Below are 19,102 nucleotides of genomic sequence, written 5' to 3' on the forward strand. Positions count from 1 at the left end.
CGTAAACAGTAAAATATCGTTTCTCTACGCGATTTAAAGCGAACACCTGTCATTTTGAAATGTTTTTTTTCCTCCGAGGTTCCTATTTTAGCATAAAAATCCTATTGAAGGGCGCCGCGAGACAACGGTCATGCGCCATCGTAAGGTAATACGCCGTGAAACGATGTAACACGCTGTTGCTCGTGGAGCCGCTGAAATCGGATGATGTAATTTTCGATGGAACGCCGAAGAACGGTGATTTCTGATCGGGATATCCAAGAATTTCACGCCAACCATTCGATATGATTCGTAAAGAAAAATAGAAGAGGATATTTGAACTTATTGTAACAAAGTTAAGTATTTGTTCTTATGGTAAAGAAATAATGGTAGCGTAAGTTCATAACATTACCGACAATAAGCATTTAGCAAGTAAAATTAATGGTCGAGTTACCAAGAAGAAATAGTTTCTTGACGAATAATAATATTGGTAAATTTGATCGGTTCTTTCCTTATAATTACTTCCTCCTGATGAGTATCGCGTAATTATTCTTTGTCAAAATAAAAACTATAACTTGGATAATAACAGCATTATGTACGATGACTATCCTTTCCAAATCTTCGTTACCATGCCACCGGCAAAATCAACCTTGCCCATTTTCTCTTCCGTCGTGAATAGACAAAGAAGCAATTGTCTTCATCCGAAAACAAAGGCATCGCTGTCCTTCCTATCGCTAAACTCTCTATTGAACTAACCGAAGGCTCTCGAGATCCGTTAAGTTACAAGCAAATATAATTAAATTCTAATTAATTAGGATTTCTGTAACTCGGTGCGATCATTAGCGACATTAATAAGCCAGAATGGTAATGGCAGAAATGATCAATGAAACGAATGCTTTGCGCTCTCTGTCGAATCGATAATGACCGTAGGAATTGTTGAAGTTGTAAGCAAACGGAATTAAATTACGACTGATCGTTGCTCGAGTGTTGCAATTATCAAAAACTCGAACAAATTACCAACCACTCGGATAAATTGTTAAACGCTGAAAATGTGATATTCAAAATACTACATAAATGACGAATAAAATTAACCTGCACGCGTAATATTTAACGAGAATAAATTTATATTATTACGATTTAGTAACGTCGTTGACAGAGCTCTGCTCTTCTTCCACAGCTGCTTTTTTAATTTGCTCTATTTTATAACGATCGATATCGCGCACATTGCCAAGAACCAACAGTTTCGTCGCTACTCTGTCACGGTGTACGTTGACTTTGACGTTCCACGTCGTGGCTGTCGAATACTCGCAACGGCATATCCATATGGCAGCATTATGAACACATCATCCTGATTGTCAAATCGTGTACACGTCGAAACAGATGTTAATTCAGCAAGTATCGAAGTACAACTAAATTTATTGTTCCATACGTACACGCTTTATAGTTCTCGCTACGATTTAATTTTTAGAATTTCCCATAACGTGGAACGTGTTGGAAGAATCGCCCCCACAAGCGTTTTCAACGCGTTCAGGCAGAGTAAATGCCAAGTCGAATATTAATTCAACGAGTACAGTGAAATATTTATTGAAAATTGATAAAATTTATTGTTTATAGCTCCCGTTAGAACAATCCGATTTTTAATCATTTTCCATGGTGTGAAACGTTTCGAAACAATCGCCTACGTGCGTGGTTGGCTAATTAAAGCGAGTATCGCGAATGTTTTTTCCACGCTCCATCAGTTTTCCTGTCGGTGTACGCCGTACAATCGTTAGCTTTCCCAGTGCGAGTGATATGTAGTCTTCCATCGAGCGTACCCTTGCCAGTGTTTTTTTTTTATTTTTTATTATCAAGAAGTGCGCGTATTATTGGTCCATTTGTTTGTCAGTTGTTTGAAATAAATGTCTTAAATCGATAGGAAAAATGTGGTCGTTCTCTCGCGAGAAACTTCGAATCAAAATGACACGCTCTCGTTTACGAGTATTGGTACATCTGCTGATTATTAAGGGAATAATTCATCAGAATTATGTATTCGTTTTTTTCTCTTTTTTTATATATGTAACATGAGGTCCCAAGAAGGTGAATCATAGATGAAATAAATAAACGAAGGAAGAAGATTTTTTCTAGAAAAAGGAATCATTGATTCTTACGAAATCAACTACACAATTACGTAAATTATTAGTAGCAGGAAATTCATTTAAACTTAGTTTGTCAAAACATTTATGAAATACGCAGAAACGAAGGATGGCAAATACAATGGAAAATGTGATAATGGCGATAACGAAACGAATCAATTCAACGAATAAGAAAAGGTTTAATCCCTCAAGCACGTTATTTATCGATAATTACATCGGATTTGGCCTTGTGATTTTTTTACGTTTGAGGGATCGATCTACGTAAATGTACGAACGCTTGATAGAATAATTTTGTTATTCTTCTTTTTCTTTTATTTTCTATTCTTATTTTATACGTGATCCGGTACAGCGAGCAGAAACAGGATTTCCTCGCTATTGCAAAACAGCCACGCGATTTCAATTATTTCGCGTTCCATCCGAATGCAACGATTAAAAAACCTTCAATCAGCAACTTGAATAAAATCAGCCAATAAGCAGATACAGGATATCTCATGGAAGAGGCATCGTTCCAGGAAAGCAGCAACTTTGTTATACGCTCGTGTGTCACTGATTTCTCTCCATTCCCTTGCATCCCGTTGCATGCAATCGTCCGAGCCCGAAATCGTTACCGGCATACATAAAACATGAATTTCGATACAGGCTGCATCATTAGTCGTCTCGCGGCGCAGCATCGATACCGGGCCTCGTTATTGGCCGCGCATCTTCGCTCGCTGGTTCCGCTTGTCCCCGATAATAATTGACGACTTTATGCCCAATACAAACACTGTCCGATAAACTTCGATATCGGTGGTCCCGTTCATCCTCCTTAACGTTATCTCGTCCGGGTAATCTCGATACGCGTGTCCGCGTGGGCGTATCCGTTACGTTCCGCAATCTCCAGACCGTACTACTGATTTCACGATGAAAATAAAAATACCTCGAATATCCATCAGATGGAAGAGATCATCGGTAGACAGATGGATAGATAGGTTTCTCTTTACCGAGACAGTTACGAAGGTATGTAATCTATTTTAATAAAAGTAGCATTTTTATAGGCTGCATTTTCAGCAAGACTTTGGCGATCGTTTAGAGAGCTACCGACATCCTGGATTTCGACGATGTTTCGATAATATCGTAGAAGACGATATTTTGAGTGACTTTTCCCTTGGCGCGTAACCGGCGATCGGACTCAGTTCCCGAGATATTTGCAACAACCGTCAGCACCGCTACGGTGAAAACGTCTACGATAATCGCGTGTCCGTGACGGCGTACGGGCTGCTATTGATTGGTACAGAAACTATAAATTGTAAACGATAGGAATTAGATTTGTTAGGCGATATTTTATCCGGCTTTTATTTTGTACGCTGTGACCGAGCCGCAATGATCGACGACAGAATCCACCGTAGTGGCGGTGGTGTCGACAGCTTCTGGCAAATATCTTTGGAACTCTGAAAATATCGATCTCCGCGATGTATTACTAGGTTGGCAACTAAGTGATTGCGGATTTTGTTATCAGATGATAATGACAAAACCCGCGATCACTTAGTTGCCAATCCAATCCAATAGAAAGTCTTGGAAATTAAATGATCGTATCAAAGTATCACGTTTATTCGTTGACGTTTTAGGAAGACTTTCGTGAATAACTATATATTACGTTTTAGTCTGTAATGTGCATGCACGATAATTAAGCAAATGTATTCTGCAAAATTATTGCGACAGTCAACGCCAGCGAATACCAACAACTTTCTCACGAGTCCCAATTATAGAGAAATTTTCTCTATCTAAAATCGGAAAATTGATTATAACTGGACACTTTGTATGTGCGTGGAAAGCCGTAAAGCACGACAGACGAATCGCGAGAAGGACTTTTCGTCGCTGTTGAAAATTTCTCGATGCAAGTGCCGATTCTTTACGACACTGCGCCTATGTGAGCGTAGGATGTTAACGTGACTGCCGCAACAAGTTGAATAACCGAAACAAGTTAAATGATTCTGCAACATATCGATGCACTTTGGCGAAAAGAACTATCGACATTTAAGAATCGCGCGGACGTTCGTAGGAAAATCTCGTAACGCAATCTGGTCGTACAACTTCGGCGCGAGCATTTTTATGGAAACTTAAAACCTCGCCGTATGAACATGAAAACGAGATGAAGACATTTTCTGTCTACACAGAGTCTAAAATCGAGTTTGAAGGGAATCTGATAGAGTAAAGTTGTAAACGGTGTGCACAGAGTTCTATTGCCTGTTCATATATTTTTTTTTTTCTATTTCAAGCATCGATAAGGCAATTACTTGTACATTTCAATTAAAGCTACTTTTATTAGTCGGTTTTACGTTTATTTTACGTTTATCGCGTTATGTTTATTTACGCGTATACTTTACTCCGTGTAATATACGAAGCGCCTGTTCTCTACGACTGACTATAAACGTATTTCTGCTTTTAGCAACTATATTTCTACCTTTTATTATCTCGTTGTACTTAAAACTGCAGAACCACGAAGAACGTGAAGTTTACTGGGAGCTCCGTCAGGATATAATACGACTTAGCAACTCTTCCAATTTTATATAATAAATAAATACGTAAAGATTCACGGCCTGGTAATAACTGGATACATAAACTGTGACTAAGTATATACAAACATAAAATGGTAAAAAATTAATCGCTAATATAGAAACTAAGACGACGACCCAGATGTAACCCTATCGACGTATAAGTCGTATTTTTCTCGTCTCGTCTCTTGTTACGCGCTGGAATTATAATCCCATCGATTTCCATCGGAATGAAATTATAATGCACGAGTTACGATAGCTTACCACGGAATCGCCGTTGTATAATTCTCTGAAAGATGGCAAGAATCTCCGCCTTGTGTTCATCGGTGATAGAGAATGCGTTACAAACAGCTGTAAAATAATTCGAAAGCTGATAAAATAGCTGATAAACGTTGCGAGATAACGGGAATTCCACGTAACGTGATATCGTACTTATGCCGCGTGTCCAATATTCAGCAACGTCCCTCTCTGTACGTCTACGATTAGGAAGTCAATAAAACGCGCTGAGCGCGCGATCCACGTACTCACCCGCGGGGCTGAGAAGAAAAACTACGAAAGAACAAGTTTCCATATTACCCACTTTCCACCTATTATCGTTCCTCGATTCTCCTACACCCCGGGGCAGCTGAAAAATTCGATTCATCGATTCGCGAGAGACCGACCGGTCGCGAAATCGATTTCTCTGCTCGGCATCTGTCGAAGTCTCGCGATAAAGTTGAATCAACATGACACGAATCCAAAGTACAGTGACTGGGGAAAAAGTATTCGTACACCGCTGCATTATTTTTACTATCGTTATTTATTTATTACTTTAGTTGTTATTTAGTTATTTACTACTATGTCGCTGTATTTTGCTTTTTGCGTCATTTATTTATATTAGAATCGAGTCGTAGTATATTAAATTTCGTATTATAGTAAACGCGGGACTTGATGGGAAAAACGCTTTATCGGAACATAATGGTACGCGCAAGTATTTTTTGGTAGCCGCTGTATATGCGACGAAACTTCATCTACGTAAATTCCATTTGTCGGCAAATTTTAGTTAATGTTGCAAGATGATTAGAAAGAAAAAAAAGTGGATATAAATCTCGGCGAATCTCTATAGTTCTCATTCATATTCATTGCTTATGTTCGCCTGATGTTCGTATATTTATAAATCATCAGCTAGGATAATATTTCATTGCAATCACACGCACAATAATTCATTCGGTTCTTGTAAGTCATTGTTGATCCTATTTCTCAGCACACTCGCTCGGAAGAAAAATTATTTTAACAGATCGCGCAAAAGTATGCAAATCTTCGCAGTTTTTAAACTTATCCTCGATAAATCTTTCCTCTACGCGAATGTTATTCCAATTACTTTGATTTACAGTCGCTTATTTATTCTATTTATTATAAACCAGTCTCTTCCCTCGTTCCTCTTACACCTCTCGAACATCGAATCAAATTATCTCAACTTTGTTTCCCTCTTCTTCCTCGACTAACTCAGTTTACCAACGTTTCCTACGCGTAATTACTTAGAACAAAACGATTCAACTTATCGCTACGATAATTTATCCACTTTTTCCAACCCCCGCCCCACGCACAACTGCGCAGCCTTCGAACAATTGAAATTATTGCTACGATAATTTATCCAACTTTTGCAACCCCTACACCCTTCATTCTCTATGCATTTACGATCGTAAAGATAACGGAGCCGCGGGCACCGGCAACCGAGCTTCAATTGAAAATAAATAACGCGATGATAATGAGTTTCTCCGAGCGCCGTTTATAGGTTTAGCCGCGCGTGGGCCGTTTTCTGTTACGCAATCAACCCGATGGTCCTTTGTGTACGAGTTCCACCGGCCGACCAGTGGAATCTCGACCCGGAATCAACGCGTTTCCCCCTTCAAAAATTTTTTAGCATCGTCTAAAACAACAAACGCGAACCCAAACGTCAAAGGGCACGCTTTGTTCGTATCGTGTTCTTTCTTTCGTTATCGGGCCTCGTCCCGACGATGATCCGTGGCCGCAGGTTAACTCTGTCGCCTCGTCGTCGATCTTAAAACGTAGTAGTAGTCGTGTCGGTCGTTGGGAATAAACTTAGATCTACGGATGCGGTGGAGTGCGTGGAAGCATCGTGTTCGTGCATGCACTCGACTTCTCCTCGCGTTGCTCGAAACACTGGGTCAGTGTATCCAGTCGCCTGTTCGTCTTCCATTGCTATAACAGTCGAGACTGGTCCGGTCCAGTCCGGTACTTGGCCGCTGCAGCGCCGCAGGCTCGCGCATAGACCGTCGGTACCATTGCACCTCGGTGTGCAGAAGCCGCGTGGAAAGTTTTTACGCGACGAACGATCGCGTCGCATTAACAACTTGCACTCGCTCGATCCAGACGTTTCTCCCGTTTCGTCTGCCTTTCCTCTGCCGCGAAGGACGACGTGTATTTTCCACCATTATTTTGCAATTCTAACAAATATTCAGGACACTCCGCGATTTAGGACGCTTGCAAAGGAAATTTAAACGGATCGTCACCGCGGGGATTACGTAGCCGTCGAGTATCGACAGCGATTAACGAATATTAGAAAAATGGTAATCCAAGCGTCAAGAAACTATTTCTCATAAACTTGGCAATTTATCGGCTATCTCGCTTTCCTACGAATTTCCCACTTTTTCTTCAAACACGCGCCGAAGCAATCTTCTCTACATGATCGCGCGTTCGTTCTCAACCGATCGTTTAACGCGACCGTCTCGTCGGCCTCCGCTTTCCATCGTTCGAAAAATGAACTTCTTTTTAAATCGATCGATTAAATTAATTAAAATATTCGCGTTTCTCGAAGAGCAATGGCCGTTTCACCCTCCGGAGCCAGGATCGCGACGCCAATGCGGTCGTGGAAAGAACAGAAATTTCTCTGGGTCGGTTGCAAACTTGCCCTCGGCTATGCCGGCTCTAGCATCGCTGCTACGATCGTTGGTGCATAGCGAACGCGACCTATCTATATACAGGGTGACGCGTTTTAGTATGAAATTGATGAATTTGTTTTGTACATGGGTCGTCGTATAGGGGGACGCGTTACGCGCGAGAACGAAATAGGACGCAGTGCTTGATTCGCCGAAGAGAAAGAGCGTATTTCACGGGGATACGCGAGATAAATTTTATGAAATGTCTTGCGAGATAAATTCCAGATTTCAAGCTCGAGACGTTGGTCGGTTTCACGGCGATTTTAATCTTAGCTCTCTCGTGGCTCGCTCGATATCGACTTATAATCTTTTAAGCTTGCGAGGAATGTAGGCGATACACGTTATTTATTGAAAATTATCGATTCTCAGATCGCTAATCCGTATATTATTAGCCTGTGAGATCGTAATGTACCTGGTCGTTCTGCTAAACGTGCTTCCGTTTTAAGACCGCACGCATGGATACGTAGACTCGATGTTACCGATTCTATCAATTTTTTCCTTTGACGAATTTCTAGTTTGAAAGCTGATAACCAAAGGTTATAGACCGCTGCTTCTTATTAGCGCAACTAATGTAACTTTGCTCTACCTTGTGCCTTTTATTTCTTCGCGTTTCATTCCGCTCTTTCTCTCCACTTTTTTGGTATCGTCCGCGTACTTGTTCGTCCTTAACGGCACTTGAACCGATACTCGCAACTGGTTGCGCCGCGAGTATATTATTAAATCTAGAAAACACGAAATATCATGCTTCTTGTACAATATCTTTCTACGGAATTTTCAATCTACTTGGCACAGGCGACGATCAAAATGTCTCATCGTGTAGAAGCCAACGTAGCAGACTTTCTCCGAACGAAATCTCTTTTGTCATTTCCCCTCGTTTCACCGACACCGATTACAGTCCGTTTTTCTCGAATCACGGAGTCGTGGTCTGTGCACAGCCCGTTAGTCCCTCTGCTCGCCAAGGATACATTATCCTGCGCTCGTCTGTATTCTAATTTTCCCTCGCGAACGTTCGAACGATCTTCGTCCATCCACTTCCGATTTTGGATCGTGCGCGATGCACAAAAATCGAAATTAATCGACGTGCCTCTTATCGTTCGATGATATCATCGGTCCAAGTAAGCGAGTAACACAAAAACGAAAATCGAAAGAGGTTTAGTAAAGATCGTTTGTAGAAGAAAATGCGATCCTTATTGTTTGTCAATTCTCTCTGACAAATTGTTTCTGTCGCATTTTAGATGCGAGCAATTTGAGCCAAGATACGTACAATCGTAGCTTTCAATTTAGAAATTTCTTCCTTCCTTCGAAGAGCACTTTGAAAAGAATCGTTCGAACCGTCTTGTAATTTCGATCGTTCTGTTCCAAGAAGATATTATTGGAAGATATTACGCTGCTATATAATTCTTTTTCTGCCTCTAGTGCATTTTTCTTCTTTTTTAGTGAAATCTATCGGTAATCGCGATTTCGTTGAAGAGCGCAGTTTCTCGTTCCACGCTTGTTCCGAGAATATTTTACAAGTTACGCGAAAGCTCTGTTCTTTACTAAATGACGGCCCAATATCTGACGAAGCAAATGACTTCCCCGTGATACTTGCGAAAAGAATGGAAGATTTTTTGGAGAAGAAGATACCCGGTTATATCGAGTGTTAGAAAACCTGCACTTTTCGATCGGAATTGTCCCGAATTCTCGTTCAAACGCCGCACTCTGAAACACGAGAACCTGAACGCGCGAACCTGATTTACGAATTTTCCTTTGTTTTTACTCGAATCCTCGTGTCGACGAGCAAATCTACGTCAACCTCTGAATCTGAAAATTTACCTGATACTCGCAGCGTAATTCAATACGCAATGGAACGATCTTCTTAACGCAAACCAGAGAATTACGGTGATCGATCGTCGCGTTTAGCCAAAGAATTATTCTCAGAAACGAAGAGCGACACGACGGCTCGGTGGGTTGTAACGACCAGCCAGTCGTTGGTTTCCTAGCGTGCATCCGGTGCATCACGCTCGAATGCTGGAAATAAATCTGAGAAACTGAAATGTCAAAGTGCTACCGAGACTACCGAGAGACTAGCCAGCTGCCTGGTTTACGACGCTGTTACAACAATAGCGATCCTTTGCGTCACCGAGAAATCACTCCCCACCGATTGTCGTGCGGTAATGGCCGTTGTAATCGCCTCGTGGCTGCGTGTATTAGCCGTGTTATTTTCTTCTACACGGAGGTTGGGTCTGTCGAGAATCGCAGACAGATTCAATGGAACGAGGTCTGATTACCGTAATCGTATTGTCGCTTCGAGTGAGCAATCGCACAATTTTTCGGCTCTTACTCCATTCCTCTTCTTGCTTCTATTTACTTTAAACTGGATGCATTCACTCGACTATCTACTTTCAACTGGATTCGTTTCGATTCGTTGGAATATGAGAAAACGAGTTGGTCGAATTCAACTTATGGAAATGTCAATTGTATCGTGTAATTAGGAAATGTTTAGACGTCTATGTGTGTGTGTGTGTGTGTGTGTTTGAAAGTGTACGGTACGAGCTTCGAAAATGGGAGATTTTTAAGCTACAATTTTTGGCAACTTTCTGTAAAAGAAGATCGAAGGCGTAAACGTTGGAAAACTCTGGTTTGGAACATCGAATTGCTAGACTTGGAGTCTTTAGTTGTGACAAGATAAACTGGTTATCAAAATGCTCCGGAAAATTTAGAAATATGTTTGGAAAAGAGAACGTGAGCAACGATAGGACGAAATAAGGACACCGATGGAATTCTCTCGGTATAGAAAATATGTTTGTATTAGAAATACGTTGGTTCATTCGTTTATATCTGCTGTATTATGTACAACATGTTACAGAGTGTTTGACGCAGCTCAGCGGTAAATTGGATTTTAATTGCTACGGTAAAAACTAAGGATTTCAATTTATCAACTGTTTTTTTTCTAATTTCCCATTTTGTTTCGATCGTGAAATAAGTAATTTATTGCGAAACAGTGTATTAGAATGCGACGTGTTCGAACAATTTAGTACACGAATCTAACGTCGTAATTATTCGTACGACCCGTGTCTAATTTGTAAAAACCAAGTGTAAGATAATTAAGGAATCCGAGTGGAAGAACGTCTACGCGTAATGCTACGCTGGTACAGAAATACCGTGTCGGTAAATCAATTATAGTCATTAAAGAGCGGAAACATGCTATTGAAAAATATCTACAACAGGCGGTGTGATTAAATGCTGCTCTACCAACACCGGAAATGTGTAATGATGCCAAAAAATCGACTTTCAGAAATCTTCCTTTTCTAATGCATCGTACGATCGTTTTATAAATTACGTTTCGTCGCAAAAACAATTAACCATTTGCATCGATAAATCAAAGGAAATACCTCGCAGATAAAATATACAGACGCGTTTGCTCGCGGTATCAATGGCGTTTCGTTAGGCGAAAGAAAGCTTCGCCCCTTAAGGTTGGTTCGCGTTAATCACCATAAATTTCCACCCTCTCTTAAAGCATCCGAATGGAAATTCCAGTGGTCCGAATACGAGCAAAATTGCCACACCGGCGAGTCGACTCACCAAGGATAATTTCTATCCCCCGCAGTGATGGATGATGGATCTTGCAGCGCTGCAAAATCTCGCATTCAATGAACGCGGCCGAGATATGGCACACGGCCGTGGATGCGCCTTAATGACGTCGTCGTCGCGGTGCTGGTTGCCACATCGTGCGCGAAAACACGCGAGTAACGGCTTAATCAGTTTCACCGTTCGAAAATTACGACTGAACTCGCCTGCAATTCCATCGACGCGAAACCTCCGGTCGCCGTTTCGCAATTCTGTTCTCCTATTCACGAAACCAAGTCTTCGTCGTTGCTTGCACTTAGCCTTACACAGGCAACTACGCCAACACACTCGAGTATCCCGATACTTTGGCCAATTTCGATATATGGACTGCTGAATACCTGTATCTTTTTGTTCGATGTAACACGCTCGTATTTGCTTATTTTTCTGGATATATCGAAACTGTTACTCTTCGTATCTTTCGCGTTTTGAATTCCTCGAAGAAAGAAAAGAAACTGTCAGTCGGCGTTGTCGTGTCGCATCGTACGCGACAGCGATAGTTTGAATTAGATTCGAGGAACATAGTTTCTCAATTTTAACGTATTTAATTTCGACGTACATGGCGTAGCTCGTGTAACACGCGGTATATAAAACGTGAATTAGCGCTCTGAGATTAAGTAACTCGATCCAATCTCTCACAAGTTATCAACGATCCGACAATGTTACCGGAAGATTAAAATACAAACGTACGTTGGCTACACGCGAGAAACCTACGTTAGAATTATTTCATCTACTCGGTGGAATTAACGAGGAAAACATCCCTTGCATAATCGACGGAAAACTAGCATTTCCAGGCAAAGAGAAACATTTCAACTGTTAATTCGCAGTCATTCGTTATCGCGCAGCGTTGAAAAAACATAATCCAAGTTAAGAAGAACACCTCGACGGAGTGGCTCAAAAGCTTAAGCTTTTATTTGCCCCCCGGTCATTTATTAACACGTTTCCTCATCTCGTAGCAATGATTAAACACTGTTTTCAAGCATTAATATTTATACGAACCCATTGGTTTTCGCTGTTACTGCTATTTCATCGTGACAGCCAAGCCAATAAATCCAGGATGTGGCAACGCGCGTTCATCATGCTCTCGTATCTCTGCCATATTGCGCGCAATTCATCGCGTATACAGCTACCTTTTTCGCCTAAATAGCGAGCAATCTGAACAACACCCACGTCTCTCCCTCTAAACTTTCGTTCAGATCGCTCGGGTTACTCGTTCGATTCGCGTCGTTTCGCCTTAAATAACTTGGTTTCCAGCGAACGCATCTACAGAAATTGCCAACCAAATACAATTCCCGACACGATTCTCTTCAGATTTTTAATCAAATTTATAATCAATGGTTCCTAATCAAATTTAGTACGTTTATAATACTGCGAATTCGAAGTTGCACAAATTCTAGACGATTAGATTCGATCTTCCAAATTCCATGCAACGAAGCATGGATTTACGTAAATACCCGCGCTCTATTTACATCTAAAGGACTTACAAAGTGTAAAACACGTACGTCGGCGCTTTTCTCTCGTTTATGCATCAATTTCAAGCGACAAAAAGTCGATGTATAGTTGAACGTGGCAAACGCGCGATTATATATTGAAAACGTATTTAGTCGAAGTAAACGACCGAGTCCGCAATGATAATTTATTGGCTGAATGATTCAGCGACCTTCCCGCAGTCGATACACTGGCAACGAGCGTTCCATGATGATGGCGGACACGATTTTCTGGAAATTTTACTAATGGAATGGATAAAGCTAGCAGGTTGCTTTTCATCGTGGTCGTAACAGCGTTTCTTAGACTGCGATATAATTCACTTGTTCGTTACAGCTTATGGATTCTGGCGTTTAAATACTTTCTGCCCGTTTGCACGTGCATCTCTATATAATTATGTGAAATACGTTGACAGAGGGAATGCAGATTTATCGTATACTCGGGAAACGTAAAACTTTGCCGAACCAGGCTGTGCAAAGGTCTCCTATAAACTGTAACCTCTTGAAGAGAGAGAGAACGTGTTCGTTCAAAGAAAGCCATGTTCGCAAAACCGAGTACATAACGCGATTTCGTATAATCGAAGGTGTAGAAAATATGCCTGAAATACGAATCAAGAGAACGCGTAATGCATCCACGAAGCTCGTTTAATTCGAAACGAATATACTAAACATTTCTTTGCTCGTGTTCGTCGCAAGTATAGTCTTGCGTATGATCTGCATGTTACAAAGCATACACGATCTACGGTCGAGTTGCGACAAATTTTTCATCGAGATACTCCTTTTACCAAAATGTTCCACCGTTTCAAGTAGAAACGTTATTTGAAAAAGGCGAACACTCGTATTTTTGGAAGGCACGGCGCGCTCGGACGACTACCATTGGGTTGGCAACTAAGTGATTGCGGATTTTGTCATTAGATGGTAACGAGAAAATCCGCAATCACTTAGTTGCCCACCCAATATATGCGCGTTCGCGGTTCGCTCAGTTTCTTCCGGCGGATCGTCGCGAGTAAAATGGCCGCCGTACACAATCGTCGACAGAGCGGCGAAGATAATCTCACAGATATAAAAATTACGATTCATGTTGCCTTAAATCTGCTGCCGAGCTCGGTAATATTCCGTGGCATTGTATACGTGCAGGAAATATTCGTCAGTTGGCGCGAGAACGCAAGAATTCACGATGCGCAGGTCGACTCGATCGCCTCTGGCCAGCGTCTACCCGCAGAAACACGAGACTCTCGGGGCCACGTTTTATTTATACGTTGCCCTACGACCCGCTGTTTCGACAGCGATGGCAAAAAGCGTTAACGCCGGTTCGGCCGAGCGAAATCGAGACACGTCGAGCCGCTGTTTAACAAACAATCGCCACACCGTTTTATGCTCGTCGATGGAGTTCTCCGACGGTCTAATCAACGATCAAAGGTGGGCGCGCGTAATCGTAAGATAGCAGCGACTGATTCGGTTATCATAACGGAGACAGCCGACACGAGACGAGTTGGAGCGAACGAAGAAGACGGATAAAAAAACAGCGTCCGCGGATGGCAAAGAATTCGAAGGCGAATTAATCAGAGAATCGGGAATCGCGTGGTGGGACTTGAGTTCGTGATCCCAAGAGCGTTCCTTGCCCCCGAGACAGAAATTCAGGTATTTCTACCTAGGCGCGCGGAAATTATTCAGAGACGCGCGAACGCGCTCAGAATTTCTCCGCTCGAGTGGAACATCGATAATTTATATGTGACGCTTGCTGGAGTACGGTCTCGAAGGTGAAGCGTAATTTAGATCCGCGCACGGTTTCCGTCGGATAGAACGAATCGGCGAGAATCGGTAACGAATGTAACGTATCGACTTTATAAATTCGTGACAATGCGATTAAAAACGACGCGGATGCTTGACGAGGAAATTAATCGTTCGACAAGACAGTGGTTTTGGACAAAGTTTACCCATTTGTTTAGTTTCCTATTTAGACGTATGATATTTCGTATTTCGTATTTTGTATTAATAGTATCTTGATCGTTACACCGGCCGCTATTCCTCCGTTGCATTGGCGCGTTCAAGCGCAAGAAATCGACCACTTCCCTCTTACGAGCCGGTGCTTTTTGCGGTCGGTCATTAACTGCATAGTGGCGGGTTTTCGATGCGCGCAAGGGAAAGTCTCGCTTCGAGGAATCCCGGGAGCGGTACGTTGAAATCGTAAATCGAAGAAGAAGTCTCGGAACAGTCCGCGAATGCGACTTTCTCGCTCGCTACCACCTCCTATTCTGGAGCTAGTCACCAGTATCTGTCTATCTCGCGGACGCTTCGAATTCTCCTTTTTCTTTCGTCGATTTCGTTCGTACAACAATCGATGATCTAGTTCCAGAGTAACGAGATGCAAGGACGGAACGTGCAACGTGACCTTTTTGCCTGCCGCGTCAACAGCCGACTTTACAACCAATTACGACCCGACTGTTCAGCCTAATTATATAACGTCGACTTTCTGATCGTTCTTGCGAATGACCGAGCCGAACGATTCCTACGGTTGCTTCGAGTCGCGGTGTTACGGTCTCCCGTTCAAGTTTCGTTAGCCGACATGACGCCCGACGTTCCTCGCATTTGAGAAACGAAGCTTAAAGAATTTCATTTGGCGAGCTATCAAATTGAAATTTGCTTTGACATTCGTTTCTTGTATATTATAGAACGCGATAAAAATCGCGATAAAAATGGAATATCTGTGGTAGAAATTGACGTATGGTAAAATTAGAACGATTATACGTATACGTGTATCAGAATCAGATATACAGCTCGCTTTGGATCGCATATAACCGAACCGAGATCGTTTTTCAACGTCTTAGGTGATCGATAAAAAGTCCCAAAGAGGAAAACTTTCGTTTCATCAGAGACCTAAACGGCTTGATTCCGTGACCACGTGAAGACGTTTTAACGCGTTGGCTCGTTAGCACGTTGACCCGCGGTACATAACAGTAAGTTATGTTAATTCCATTTGCAATACCGATCATCAACTAAATCGCATTAAATGGATGTTACGTTTAAACGTAAGTTGAAATTCATAAAACGTGATTTACACCGCTATGATTTTCAGTCTGCCATAATTCTCATCCTAAATTTATCATCTGTCCGTACCGGTATGCTTCTCATTGTTCCTTCCACGTTCCCTAAAAAACACGCGATATTTCTCAATACGTGCTAATATATAATGTTTGCCTGGAACTAATAGCCCGTGAAATTAAAAGCAACGCCGACGTTAGGCAATCTGGCGATCAACCTGCCGTCACGATTGTCAAATTTGATTATCGAGCCTGACGCAATCAATTTATTGGTTGACCGCCTTCTGCCGCGTACGAGACACGGTATAATTCATTCACCACCCCCGTTAATTACGCAACAGCTTTCGTTCGACGCACTAATTCATAGCCGCGAGCTCGATACAACACGGCCGGCTTCGTTGATCATCGTTAAGTGGTACCAGACACGTTTCATTGCCCCTTTAACAACGTTATCTCGATGTACGGCACGGATAAGATCGTTCGATGTTGTGCACTTAGGAGACAAATCTGTCGATCGAAAAAATTAATTTTAAAACTGACGATTCGTAAATGACGAATGACATTTGCCGTAATTAATATTCGCGTTTGCTTCGACAAAAGGAATTCACGATTCTCACATGCGCGTGTTCAGCTTAGTGGAATTAGCAAAATCATACTATTCGTTTTTGGACTCTTTTACACTCAAGAATGGTCCATGCATGATCATACTAATGGTACAAATTCGTGTATCTATGAACACAATTAAGAGGAGATGATTGTTTTACTCGTTGAATATTATAAACAGCGCTCTGAGGTGAATATCTTTTTGTATTTCTGGATATTATGTTTATTCTGTAGATTCTTGCATACTCGAGTTCTCCGCGGTCTATTTACGAACGAAGGAAAACAGATTCTTAAAGAAACTGGGTTTAGGAAAAACTCGTAAACGATCATCCTATGCGATCATATAACGAGCGGTAAGAGTTAAAATTATGTTTGATTATTGAGATTATTGGAAACAGTAAGGTTTCATACATGGCAGTGACTTGAATTTAGTTTTAATTTCACACGATTTAAATCGCGTTATCACTTCAAAACGTAAAAATGATGTTCGTTCTGATTTTAGGAGATATCGTGCACGGTTACCAAGATGAATTGAAGAATCTGCGATTCATGCTGCTTCAAGGTATTTGTCTTGCTCTTTAAGACGTCTGAAATAGCTTGTTTGTACTGCTATTTCGTAAAATAGTCTCGTATCGTTGGCTAAATCACTTCCTTATTGAATTTTGTGACACAATAAATCTTTACTCGTAAAATATTTCTCTCGTCGTATCATCTACCACTGGGAATTAAATTTCCGCGAGTTGTTGCGAATTTTCTTCCTCAAATACGTCGCGTTCTCGTCGTAAGTTCTACGCGCAATTCTACGTAGAAAATTCTACGTTTCGTCTGGTAAATATTTGGAAAACCGACGTCTGACTACTGTAGTTTGCGGAAAAGCTAATTTTAGCTCGAACATTATAAGCTCGTGATTAAACCGAATACCCATGCCTGGTCCAGACTGTAGGAATTCTCAGTCGTCAGACTTCCACGGAAACGTGCCTTGAATTTCATCACGTATCTCACCGCGGCGAACGTAATCGTTAAATAGGCCGTTATAAGAAAAAAAAAAAAAAAAATGTAATAAAATGTGGAGGTAATCAATTGCACGCAACACTCGTGTTCACGCACGCGTAGCAGGTATAAACGTGGATCCACGTAATGAGAGAAGAAAGCGTGGGCTGATGTTTTACCCTGTGGCGTTATTTGATTAAACCCACGCGAGTCAATTAAAGATACATAGTGAAGTTTCGACAACCTTGCGCCGTTGTAGGCTAGTCGGGAAACCTACGTACATACCTAAATGCGTGTCGACTGTTAACTGAAAGAGCGTGACAAATGCAAGGCATAATACGCGAGTCGTGATCCAAATTGCAAAAATAGCTGAATATATTTTCTACGATTTTCTCTGCCAACGTAGGTTTTTCATCTTGTAACTTTGTCTATCTACGTGAATTTCTTCGAGAGTTTTCGTAGGTTAGAACGGCAAAGATTAAACGTCGGAACATTTGTCTTGGTTCGATAATCGCACAATTACGAAGGATCTAAGCTTAGAGAAACATCGAACATTATCAACGATATTGGTCAAAATTGTTTCGACCGAGCAATCAAAGTTGTAAATATAAGATCGTAATAATGAATTTTTATTTTTATTAGATACACGCCAATCGATGGTCGAAAGATTTCTAAATAATCAAGATAAAAAGAAACGACTATCAAACGATTAACTATCGAATTGATTTCATCGTATAAAGTATAGGCTGAAGCATTTACAGGCCTATACAGTTTCATTGAAATCTCCTCATAAGCGCGATTGTCTCGGAGATTTCAACGCCCGAACGAGACACCAGGCGGCAGTACACACACACATACACATATGTAGCACTCGTTAAAAGTAGTTACTCATTTGTCTGAATATATCGATTATGAAATATACGAGATTGAGTAGCCTGGAAAAAATCGTTCGTAAGACAAAATGGTGAATTTAAACAGCAGTTTGCTGACGATGGCACGCAACTTGTCACGACCTATACCATGCGCATGCAGACGGTAGAAACTAGAAACGCCTCCTCGCGTTAACTCATTACCTGTTTTTGTCTTTTCCGTCTAATTCCCTGCAGCGAAGTTCGATCCGCTTAAACGTTAATAAATATTTATCAAGTACGTCGCGATAAATCGGACGGCAGAGAGCAGAAGGATGTATGTTAACGTTGGTGTAGGAAATGCATTTAAAACGGTAATCGTTTACGCGGAATCACGGCGAAAAATCCGCCGATAGGTTGTGGAAAAAAGCCACGGCTTACTCATCGAGAGGATTCATGCTAGTTACTAGCGATGGCACCGAGCTCGATACGTACTCGTAAATCCGAATCAGTTGCGCTACCAGAGATTTCGTTTCGCGATTCTTGCCAACGATTACACGCAAAACAGTCGTAAAATACTTAGGTTCGAATCTGATTAAAGATACGTCGGCTGGTTGCTTTTCTCGAGATACTTACGAAAGGCTGGAAGCTTAGTGGGCGATTGTTGGAAACTGCGTGCGACGCGCTCGAGCCCGTCGCTACTAATTACCATCGCTCTGCCGGAGGTAAATGATTATTAAAACGCTCGTAAAATCGGCTCACCGGTGTGTATTTCTGCGTTTCAGTAAACACGGTTTACGAGCGGCCAGCCGATTTTGCTGCACGCTCGCCATATTAGAATCTCGAAGCTTTTTGCTCGTGCTGCCGCGGATTTTAATTATGCCACCTCTGCCGTTCTTCTGCGTTTAAGAGGCAATAAACGTCCGGCCGTTTAGATGGGAAAAACGATTGA

At 41.6% G+C, this 19,102-nt stretch overlaps 1 protein-coding gene across 2 annotated transcripts in view; it reads left to right on the forward strand.

The window, feature by feature from the left end:
* The window catches only part of LOC126928869 (protein sister of odd and bowel), a 143,289-nt gene that overhangs the window by 26,373 nt on the left and 97,814 nt on the right, over window positions 1-19,102 (forward strand). Inside the window, exon 2 of one of the 2 annotated variants that reach the window (XM_050744711.1) lies at window positions 16,815-16,874. The exons of the other annotated variant lie outside the window; for it this stretch is intronic. The gene's annotated coding sequence lies outside the window, so the exon portion shown is untranslated. The remainder of the gene's footprint in view (window positions 1-16,814; window positions 16,875-19,102) is intronic. 2 annotated transcript variants of the gene reach the window in all.

Source organism: Bombus affinis, chromosome 2, assembly GCF_024516045.1.
Source record: "Bombus affinis isolate iyBomAffi1 chromosome 2, iyBomAffi1.2, whole genome shotgun sequence".
NCBI classification, from domain to species: Eukaryota; Metazoa; Arthropoda; class Insecta; order Hymenoptera; family Apidae; genus Bombus; species Bombus affinis.